This window comes from Ranitomeya imitator, chromosome 4 (genome assembly GCF_032444005.1).
Source record: "Ranitomeya imitator isolate aRanImi1 chromosome 4, aRanImi1.pri, whole genome shotgun sequence".
In the NCBI taxonomy this organism is placed as follows: Eukaryota; Metazoa; Chordata; class Amphibia; order Anura; family Dendrobatidae; genus Ranitomeya; species Ranitomeya imitator.
The window spans coordinates 16888020-16900392 of NC_091285.1; positions in this window are offsets into that span (position 1 = coordinate 16888020).

Sequence of the window (12373 nt, forward strand, 5' to 3'; positions counted from 1 at the left end):
AGGGTTAATGCCGCCAAGCTCTTATAGACTGCCACCTAGTGGTCTAAAAATCCTGAAAAATACTGACTGCCTAGAACTGGAGGGCGACAATTGAGGGGAACGACTTGGGTTCAGCTCCTACATTGGCAAAAGAGGTGCGAATTTCAGTGATAAGGCTACAGATTTGCAGAATTAGCATCTGCGGGGGCCAAAAAGGCCCCTCTGTCATATAGGAAGACCCCAGTATTATAAATGTCATATGGTCGGAGAGGACCCCCGTACAGATTTTGCATTGGGACCATAGAACTTTTAATTAGATCTATTCTATAAAAAAAAAGGTTGTGACATCACTGTGTGCATTATCCCTGTACTGTGACATCACTGTGTGCATTATCCCTGTACTGCGATATCACTATGTGTATTATCCCTGTACTGTGACATCACTGTGTGTATTATCCCTATACTGTGACATCACTGGGTTTATTATACTGTACCTATACTGTGACAACACTGTGTGCATTATCCCTGTACTGCGATATCACTATGTGTATTATCCCTGTACTGTGACATCACTGTGAGTATTATCCCTATACTGTGACATCACTGGGTTTATTATCCCTGCACTGTGACAGCACTGGGTTTATTATCCCTGTACTGTGACAACACTGTGTGCATTATCCCTGTACTGCGATATCACTGTGTGTATTATCCCTGTACTGTGACATCACTGTGTGTATTATCCCTGTACTGTGACATCACTGTGAGTATTATCCCTGCACTGTGCCATTACTGTATGCATTATCCCTGTACTGTGACATCACTGTGAGCATTATCTCTGTACTGTGACATCACTGTGTTTATTATCCCTATACTGTGACAACACTGTGTGCATTATCCCTGTACTGCGATATCACTGTGTGCATTATCCCTGTACTGTGACATCACTGTATTTATTATCCCTGTTATGTGGCATCACTGTGTTTATTATACCTATATTGTGAGATCACTGTATTTATTATCCCTGTTCTGTGAGATCACTGTGTCTATTATACCTGTACAGTGACATCACTGTGTTTATTATACCTATAGTGTGACATTACTGTGAGCATTATCTCTGTACTGTGACATCACTGTGTTTATTATCCCTATACTGTGACATCACTGTGTGCATTATCCCTGTACTGTGATGTCACTGACTGTATTATCTCTGTACTGTGACATCACTGTGTGCATTTTCTCTGTACTGTGACATCACTGTGTGCATTATCCCTGTACTGTGACATCACTGTTTATTATTGTTGGCAGCGGATTAATCTCTGTACTGTCTTTTTGGTGCAGTTTTTCCACATATCTGCAGAGAATTCCAGTTGCAGTTGTGATGTCCGGTCGTAGTTGCTGTGTAGAGAAGTGCCCCCACTGCCTGTCTGTCACTAGGATGGTTCCTTTGGGGTTGATTTACCTTCGACTTCTGACATTCCAATCTTATTCTGAATTGAGTTGATGTTTGCATTTTGGTTGAGGAGAAACCTTCCATCTCCTTCTCTTTAAACCTGGATTCCTAGATAAGATGTCCCATTTCCAATGCTGATTCAGAATTGTATTCATTGTTGCAATTTCCGTTTCCTCTTGATGAACCGTAATCACATCGTCCATATGTAAGAGAATATACATCCACTTTCCTTCTGTACATTTTCTGTATAAACACAGATCTGCTTGACCTCTTTTATATCCTTCTTCCAATAAGACTTTGCTCATTTTGGTGATCCGCGCTCTTGCCAATAGTTTACAACCATAGAGAGATTGCTAGTGGTTTGCCAATGAGATTCTCTTCACTCTCTTTGATGTAACCCTCAGGTTGTGTCTTGTCCATGTTCTCTTCAATGTCACCATTTAACAAGGCAGGTTTTCATGGACAGGTAGTTGTTGCATCTCATCCCATGACTGCAGTTCTGACTCGGGTAGTGTTTTGACAACTTAGGATAGACGCTTAGCTGGTATACCCTTGTTTGATCATATGCATTAGACCTATCTTCATCCAAATCTGCTCCTATCTAACCTCACTTTTCCTCCCATCTACTCGCTTTCTAATCCCTGTCCTCCTCACCTGCCCTCCATGATCAGAAACTAGCACACTCCTAAAGAAACCTCACACATCTAGTTACTCACACGCTGTCTGACCCTATTCAACCACTGTCCTCCACATCTTCACTCCATGATGCAGACAGTGCCACTGTTTTCTACAACACCACAGTGGCATCAGCTATTGGCTCTGTCACCCCTCTCTTGCTTGGGGGAGTACGAAGAATCAACAGACAACCCTGGCACAACAACCTCACTAAAAAGCTTTGACAAGTATCCGAGGTTACGGAGCATCGTTGGAAGTAAACACATTCTCAAGAAGACTTCATCGCATTCGAAACAGCCACTTTCACCTGCAAATGAGCCCTCATCTCTGCTAAACTACACGACTTCACAACCCTCGTATCGTCTTTATCCCACAGGTATTCAACACTTGTAATTTCTGGAGAAGACTTCGCCACACATTTAAAAAATAAGGTTGACCAAGCAAGGCAAGTCTTTACTGCCCATCCACCACACACCACATCCCCTAAGTGTAAAAGACCACTGCTTCTCCCCCACAACCTTCCTCCCCACCGTCACTGAAAGAGACCTCACTCATCTCTTCTCCAAATTGCACCTCACCACTTGTTCACTTTACTCCATCCCATCCCACCTCCCTAAACTGACCACCAGGCTTATCCCAGCTTTAACCCATCTCTTCAACCTATCATTAACCTCTGGTACCTTCCCCTCTGCTTTCAAACTTGCCACTATGACATCTACCCTTAAGAAGCCATGCCTCGATCCAAACTCTACGTCCAGCTATTGACCCATATTACTGCTCCCGTTCTCCTCCAAACTCTTCAAACACCATGTCCATGCTGAACTTTCCTCCTATCTCTCATTTAACCTACTCTTTGACAACCTACAATTTGTCTTCCATCCTTAACATCCCACCGAAAATACCCTGTCCAAAATTACTAAGGACTTACTGCCAAAGTTAAAAGACTATTCTCGATACTCCTCCTTCTAGACTTGTCCTCAGCCTTCGACACAGTTGACCACTGCCCCCTACTACAAATCCTCTCTAGGCATCAAAGACCTAGCCCTCTCCTGGATCTTCTCATACCTCTCCAACTGTACATTTAATGCCTCCCACTCCCACACTACCTCCTCACCCGGCCCTGTCTGGGTCAGAGTCCCTCAAGGCCCTGTTCTGGGACCCCTACTCTTCTCCTTCTCCATCTATACTTTTGGCCTGGGCTTCCAGTACCATCTATGCTGATGATACTCCGATCTACCTATCTAGTCCAGACGTCACCTCTCTCCTGTCCAGAATCCCAGAGTGTCTATCAGCCATGTCCTCCTTCTTCTCACCACACTTCTTAAAACTCAATGTGTGCAAAACAGAACTCATGATCTTTCCTCCATCTCACATAACTCCTCTGCCAGATCTGTAGCGTTATATCATACTTTCCCCTGTACTACAAGTCTGCCACCCCCATTGGGGCTCACCATCTAACCAGGCTTTGTGAGCTAATTACCAAGATGTGTTTTAATTAAGTTGATGAGAAACATTGGTTGGTATTAACCAGACCTCGAAGGAAACAACGTTCATAATATCTCAGAAGTGAGATCGAGAGACCAGAAGTTGGAAAAGGCTGGGACATCAATCACTAACCCTCACATCACATACATCCTCTTCTTCAGGACCTCAGCCTGGGGCCCAGACTGTTGTGAAACCAATTCGGATGAATTCTGGGTGACGCACCCATCTGTAGTCACGCGGCTCCTCCGCTAATTACGTGGCCGCATTTTAATTAGATTTTCTTCTTTTCAGACGGGATGAAAATGTAAAGAGAAATGTCATTGATCCATCCCCAAGATCTGGCAGAACATCTGGTCACTAATATGCACAGAGGGGAGAACAGTAAGAAAAAGAACATAAATGTGTGTGGCATCATTTCGTGTCGGCGTTCTTATATAAGTGCAGGAAGTACAGTTCTTCTTATGAACAAATATGTGTTTAATCCGATGACTGAATTAAACAGAAAGTTCTGATCAAAGAAAGATAATATCTACTCCTCACAACCTGAGCATCCTCTGTATATAATTATATATGTACAGCCGATATAACCTGGGCATCCTCTGTATATATATTTATATATGTACAGCTGGTATAACCTGGGTATCTCCTGTATATAATTATATATGTACAGCTGGTATAACCTGGGCATCCTCTGTATATAATTATATATGTACTGCCGATATAACCTGGGCATCTCCTGTATATAATTATATATGTACAGCTGGTATAACCCGGGCATCTCCTGTATATAATTATATATGTACAGCCGATATAACCTGGGCATCCTCTGTATATAATTATACATGTACAGCTGGTATAACCTGGGCATCTCCTGTATATAATTATATATGTACAGCCGATATAACCTGGGCATCCTCTGTATATAATTATACATGTACAGCTGGTATAACCTGGGCATCCTCTGTATATAATTATATATGTACTGCCGATATAACCTGGGCATCCTCTGTATATAATTATATATGTACAGCCGATATAACCTGGGCATCCTCTGTATATAATTATATATGTACTGCCGGTATAACCTGGGCATCCTCTGTATATAATTATATATGTACAGCTGGTATAACCTGGGCATCTCCTGTATATAATTATATATGTACAGCTGGTATAACCCGGGCATCTCCTGTATATAATTATATATGTACAGCCGATATAACCTGGGCATCCTCTGTATATAATTATACATGTACAGCTGGTATAACCTGGGCATCTCCTGTATATAATTATATATGTACAGCCGATATAACCTGGGCATCCTCTGTATATAATTATACATGTACAGCTGGTATAAACTGGGCATCCTCTGTATATAATTATATATGTACTGCCGATATAACCTGGGCATCCTCTGTATATAATTATATATGTACAGCCGATATAACCTGGGCATCCTCTGTATATAATTATATATGTACTGCCGGTATAACCTGGGCATCCTCTGTATATAATTATATATGTACAGCTGGTATAACCTGGGCATCTCCTGTATATAATTATATATGTACAGCTGGTATAACCTGGGCATCTCCTGTATTTAATTATATATGTACAGCCGATATAACCTGGGCATCCTCTGTATATAATTATACATGTACAGCTGGTATAACCTGGGCATCCTCTGTATATAATTATATATGTACTGCCGATATAACCTGGGCATCCTCTGTATATAATTATATATGTACAGCCGATATAACCTGGGCATCCTCTGTATATAATTATATATGTACTGCCGGTATAACCTGGGCATCCTCTGTATATAATTATATATGTACTGCCGGTATAACCTGGGCATCTCCTGTATATAATTATATATGTACAGCTGGTATAAACTGGACATCTCCTGTATATAATTATATATGTACTGCCGGTATAACCTGGGCATCTCCTGTATATAATTATATATGTACAGCTGGTATAACCTGGGTATCTCCTGTATATAATTATATATGTACAGCTGGTATAACCTGGGCATCTCCTGTATATAATTATATATGTACAGCTGGTATAACCTGGGCATCTCCTGTATATAATTATATATGTACAGCTGGTATAACCTGGGCATCTCCTGTATATAATTATATATGTACAGCCGGTATAACCTGGGCATCTCCTGTATATAATTATATATGTACAGCCGGTATAACCTGGGCATCTCCTGTATATAATTATATATGTACAGCCGGTATAACCTGGGCATCTCCTGTATATAATTATATATGTACAGCCGGTATAACCTGGGCATCTCCTGTATATAATTATATATGTACAGCCGGTATAACCTGGACATCTCCTGTATATAATTATATATGTACAGCCGGTATAACCTGGGCATCTCCTGTACATAATTATATATGTACAGCCGGTATAACCTGGGCATCTCCTGTATATAATTATATATGTACAGCCGGTATAACCTGGGCATCTCCTGTATATAATTATATATGTACAGCTGGTATAACCTGGGCATCTCCTGTATATAATTATATATGTACAGCTGGTATAACCTGGGCATCTCCTGTATATAATTATATATGTACAGCTGGTATAACCCGAACATCTCTTGTATATAATTATATATGTACAGCTGGTATAACCTGGGCATCTCCTGTATATAATAATATATGTACAGTTGGTATAACTTGGGTATTCAGGCTGGTGGTTTTAATATTATGGCTGATTATCGTAAACTTCATCATATAGGAAACGTTGTGTCCGTCATTTAGTGAATTTTAGGAGTTCTGGACGTGATAAAGCTCATATTATACCAGACGTGGCCATTATTTTGTGCAGAGAGCAGGCTGGAATCAATATATCATATAACAGGGTCAGGAAATACGCGTTATCTAATAATCTGCAGTTATCTAATTACTACTGGTGGTGCTGAGATTCTCTCACTCTCCGCAATCACATGATCTGTAGATCTGCCAGGTTAAGTGCATAGTCCATCATGTTCTGCCAAGGAATGGTGAAGACGAAGGGAAGGGACATTAGCTGCAAGTGCACCCCGCCTGCCCTAAAAAGCACGGATTCCATTCTGATCCCGAGTGTTGATCAACTATAGCTGATCACAAGAGCTTTACATATTTATTTTATTCTCTTTTGAAACCGACTATTCTCACTCTGACGAGCTCCAGAGGTCTTCTGTTCATAGAGTCAAAGCTCTTACAGTAAAGAACCAGCTACTGAGGTTGTCTGTTCATATAGTCACTGCTCTTACAGTAAAGAACCAACTCCTTAGGTCAGGGGTGTCAAACTGCATTCCTCGAGGGCCGCAAACCATGCGTGTTTTCAAGATTTCCTTAGCATTGCACAAGGTGCTGCAATCATTATGTGTGTAGGTGATTAAATTATCACCTGTGCAGTACAAGGAAATTCTGAAAACATGACCTGGTTGCAGCCCTCGAGGAATGCAGTTTGACACCCCTGCCTTAGGTCGTCTGTTCATATAGTCACTGCTCTTACATGAAAGAGCCAGCTACTGAGGTCTTCTGTTCATATAGTCACTGCTCTTACAGTAAAGAACCAGCTCCTAAGGTCGTCTGTTCATATAGTCACTGCTCTTACAGTAAGGAACCAGCTCCTGAGGTTATATGTTCATATAGTCACTGCTCTTACAGTAAAGAACCAGCTCCTGAGGTCGTCTGTTCATATAGTCACAGCTCTTACAGTAGGGAACCAGCTCCTGAGGTCATGTGTTCATATAGTCACTGCTCTTACAGTAAGAAACCAGCTCCTGAGGTCATCTGTTCATATAGTCACTGCTCTTACAGTAAAGAACCAGCTCCTGAGGTCATCTGTTCATATAGTCACTGCTCTTACAGTAAAGAACCAACTACTGAGGTCGTCTGGTTGTATAGCCACTGCTATAAAGCACGGATTCCATTCTGATCCCGAGTGTTGATCAACTAGAGCTGATCACAAGAGTTTTACATATTTATTTTATTCTCTTTTGAAACCGACTATTCTCACTGTGACGAGCTCCAGAGGTCTTCTGTTAATAGAGTCAAAGCCCTTACAATAAAGAACCAGCTACTGAGGTCGTCTGTTCATATAGTCACTGCTCTTACAGTAAGGAACCAGCTCCAGAGGTCAACTGTTCATATAGTCACTGCTCTTACAGTAAAGAACCAGTTACTGAGGTCTGCTGGTTGTATAGCCACTGCTCTTACCATAAAGAACCAGTGCCTAAGGTTGTCTGCCCATATAGTCACTGCTCTTACAGTAAAGAACCTGCTCCTGAGGTCATCTGTTTATATAGTTAAAGCTCTTACAGTAAAGAACCAGCTCCTGAGGTCGTCTGATCATATAGTTAAAGCTCTTACAGTAAAGAACCAGCTCCTGAGGTTGTCGGTAAATATAGTTAAAGCTCTTACAGTAAAGATCCAGCTCCTGAGGTTGTCTGTTCATATAGTCACTGCTCTTACAGTAAAGAACCAGATCCTGAGGTTGTCTGTTCATATAGTCACTGCTCTTACAGTAAAGAACCAGCGTCTGAGGTTATGTGTTCATATAGTCACTGCTCTTACAGTAAGGAACCAGCTACTGAGGTCGTCTGGTTGTATAGCCACTACTCTTACCATAAAGAACCAGTGCCTGAGGTCGTCTGCCCATATAGTCACTGCTCTTACAGTAAAGAACCAGATCCTGAGGTCGTCTGTTCATATAGTTAAAGCTCTTACAGTAAAGAACCAGCTCCTGAGGTCGTCTGTTCATATAGTTAAAGCTCTTACAGTAAAGAACCAGCTCCTGAGGCTGTCTGTTCATACAGTCACTGCTCTTACAGTAAAGAACCAGCTCCTGAGGTAATCTGTTCATATAGTTAAAGCTCCTTCAGTAAAGAACCAGCTCCTGAGGCCGTCTGTTCATACAGTCACTGCTCTTACAGTAAAGAACCAGCTCATTAGGTCATCTGTTCATATAGTTAAAGCTCATACAGTAAAGAACCAGCTCCTGAGGTCGTCTGTTCATATAGTCACTGCTCTTACAGTAAGGAACCAGCTACTGAGGTCGTCTGGTTGTATAGCCACTACTCTTACCATAAAGAACCAGTGCCTGAGGTCGTCTGCCCATATAGTCACTGCTCTTACAGTAAAGAACCAGATCCTGAGGCTGTCTGTTCATACAGTCACTGCTCTTACAGTAAAGAACCAGCTCCTGAGGTCATCTGTTCATATAGTTAAAGCTCCTTCAGTAAAGAACCAGCTCCTGAGGCCGTCTGTTCATACAGTCACTGCTCTTACAGTAAAGAACCAGCTCATTAGGTCATCTGTTCATATAGTTAAAGCTCATACAGTAAAGAACCAGCTCCTGAGGTCGTCTGTTCATATAGTCACTGCTCTTACAGTAAAGAACCAGCTCCTGAGGTTGTCTGTTCATATAGTCACTGCTCTTACAGAAAAGAACCAGCTCCTGAGGTCATCTGTTGATATAGTCACTGCTCTTACAGTAAAGAACCAGCTCCAGAAGTTGTCTGTTCGTATAGCAACTGCTCTTACAGTAAAGAACCAGTTCCTGAGGTTATATGTTCATATAGTCACTGCTCTTACAGTAAACAACCAGCGCCTGAGGTTGTCTGTTCATATAGTCACTGCTCTTACAGTTAAGAACCAGCTCTTGAGGTTATATGTTCACATAGTCAATGCTCTTACAGTAAAGAACCAGCTCCTGAGGTTATATGTTCATAGAGTCACTGCTCTTACAGTAAAGAACCAGCTCCTGAGGTTATATGTTCATATAGTCACTGCTCTTACAGTAAGCAACCAACGCCTGAGGTCGTCTGTTCATATAGTCACTGCTCTTACAGTAAAGAACCAGCTCCTGAGGTCTCTTAATATAGGCACTGCTCTTACAGTTAAGAACCAGCTCTTGAGGTTATATGTTCACATAGTCAATGCTCTTACAGTAAAGAACCAGCTCCTGAGGTTATATGTTCATAGAGTCACTGCTCTTACAGTAAAGAACCAGCTCCTGAGGTTATATGTTCATATAGTCACTGCTCTTACAGTAAGCAACCAACGCCTGAGGTCGTCTGTTCATATAGTCACTGCTCTTACAGTAAAGAACCAGCTCCTGAGGTCTCTTAATATAGGCACTGCTCTTACAGTAAAGAACCAGCTCCTGAGGTCTCTTTATATAGGCACTGCTTTTACAGTAAAGAACCAGCTCCTGAGGTTATATGTTCATATAGTCACTGCTCTTACAGTAAAGAACCAGCTCCTGAGGTTATATGTTCATATATTCACTGCTCTTACAGTAAGGAACCAGCTCCTGAGGTTATATGTTCATATAGTCACTGCTCTTACAGTAAAGGACCAGCTCCTGAGGTCTCTTCACATAGTAACTGCTCTTACAGTAAAGAACCAGCTCCTGAGGTCGTCTATTCATATAGTCACTGCTCTTACAGCAAAGAACCAGCGCCTTAGGTCGTCTGTTCATATAGTCACTGCTCTTACAGTAAAGGACCAGCGCCTTAGGTCATCTGTTCATATAGTCACTGCTCTTACAGTAAAGGACCAGCGCCTGAGGTCGTCTGTTCATACAGTCACTGCTCTTACAGTAAAGGACCAGCGCCTAAGGTCGTCTGTTATATAGTCACTGCTCTTACAGTAAAGAACCAGCGCCTTAGGTCGTCTCTTCATATAGTCACTGCTCTTACAGTACCCTGTATGGAAGATGCTGATTGAAATTTCATCCTGTGATTTAGTCTGTGATCTACAAATCTCGCCCGGATCCTTCTCTACAAGTGTCTCTCCTAGTTTTATTCCTCCTAGATCGGATTTCCAGCACATTTTTCTGCAGCTGCAAAATCTCCATCGAATGGTGCAGAAATTGCTTGGGCTCTGAAAATCCGCGGTGAATATCGGCAGCTGAAATTGACATTCTGCTGTTTTTCTTTTTGGATTTTCTTTTTATAAAATCTGCATAATGTCATTTTTTCCTTTTGCCGATTTTATCTGTAGATTTAACTCTTTGCTTTAACAATGGGAGATTTTACTGCAGATCAGCCACAGAACCTGTAATGGATTTTTACCATCTCCTGCAGTTATCATCCATCTCTAACGCTATAATGGCTCTCATTGCTCATAATTGCCATTCTGGACTTTGGAAAAATGAGTCGCCCCTCCACATTCCCCCCTTTTTTGTCTATTAGGCAACTTCCTCTGTATTTTCCTAGTCTCCAATATCAGAGCCCCCTCTATGCACCACGGCATTGGTGTAGCTGGGCAGTACATGGGCTAAGCAGAGAGTAATCACATTGCGGGCGGTGGGTGGCTCAGTGGGAGCGTGCACAATCTGAGCATGTGATACAAACTCTTGTGAGTGTAGTAAGGCAGCACATGCTTCTCATTGACTGGCAGACTCGTGCCCCGTAGTATCGACCCTCACGTGTCACATCCGTGTGGCCGATGCTTCGTACAAAGTTCCTGCATGGAGACGATTTACTTTCTCACAGGAGGGTCTATTGTAAAAACCAAGATGAGCAATTACCACTCATGTATGTAATGAATGGGACTTCCCCTTTAAGAATAAAGTTTAGTTGGATCCATGTCTCCTTTAACTGCGTACACTCGAGTTCTAATGGAAGGGCTCTTCTCCGATCCTGGATTATATCCCATTAATAGGATTACTTTCGATGCAAAAACACACAATGAAATCTCTTTAAATATGGCCGAGAAAAACAAGTGGAGAGTTCTAATTCTCACTTTGTCGCCCCCGGCCCATAATCTGGTGCGAGGCAGAACAAAGCTCTATATAACACCCGAGATTAAGATTAATCCCGCTGCACGTTCTCACTGAGAGAAGTCTAAAAATCTGCCATCACCGACTGCGTTCATGGAGCGTCTCTTACACCATCCCCAAAACAACTGATGAAAAAAACAAGACTGGCACAGTGTAATACTTATTTTCTCCTGTTGGAGTGCTGTGGGGAAACTGAACACTTACTGCTGATCCTTCCTCCAGATGATCTTAGATTGAGATTTGTAAAATTTAGAGACAAACATCACCTTGATCTCTTTGTCATGTTCCTCAAGCCCCCATACACATTAGACTACTGTCGGCTGAACTCATTGATAAACTGGTTTCTCCATGTATGGGGACTCTGGATAATCCAGAGTTAAGGATCGGGAATGTCCCATTTCATACTGCTGATTTCTTTGTGATAGACCACCGTCAGAGACATCCAGCAGCATCTGTCATAGAGAAAACAGGAGCACTCGGTCCAAGTGAGCGCTCTTGTGCATGGGAGAGACAACCGAGATCGCATAGCTTGAGTGAGAACCATGTATTATGTATGGGGGGCCCCAAATCAATTGTCAGGGAAGTTAAGGAACCAACATGTCCCAACGATTCCCAGAGTAAGACCACCGTCAAAGACGTCTGACTGTGGTTCTCTCATAGAGAACACAGGAGCTTTTGGGCCAAGCGAGCGCTCCAGTGTTTGGGAGAGACGGGCGAAATCGCAAACCTCGAAAAACCACCATATAATGTGTGTGGGGGACCCTGGTCAATTGTTGGGGGAGTTAAGGAACCAGAGTGTCCCATTTTGGACTGGTGATCTCAGAGTTAGAGTACCATTAAAGACGTTCGGCAGTGGCTCTCTCATAAACAACACAGGAGCACTTGGGCCAAGCGAGCGATCCTGTGTATGGGAGAGATGGCCGGGATCGCAAAGCTCGGGCGACAACCATATAATGTGTGGGGGCCCTGGACAATTGT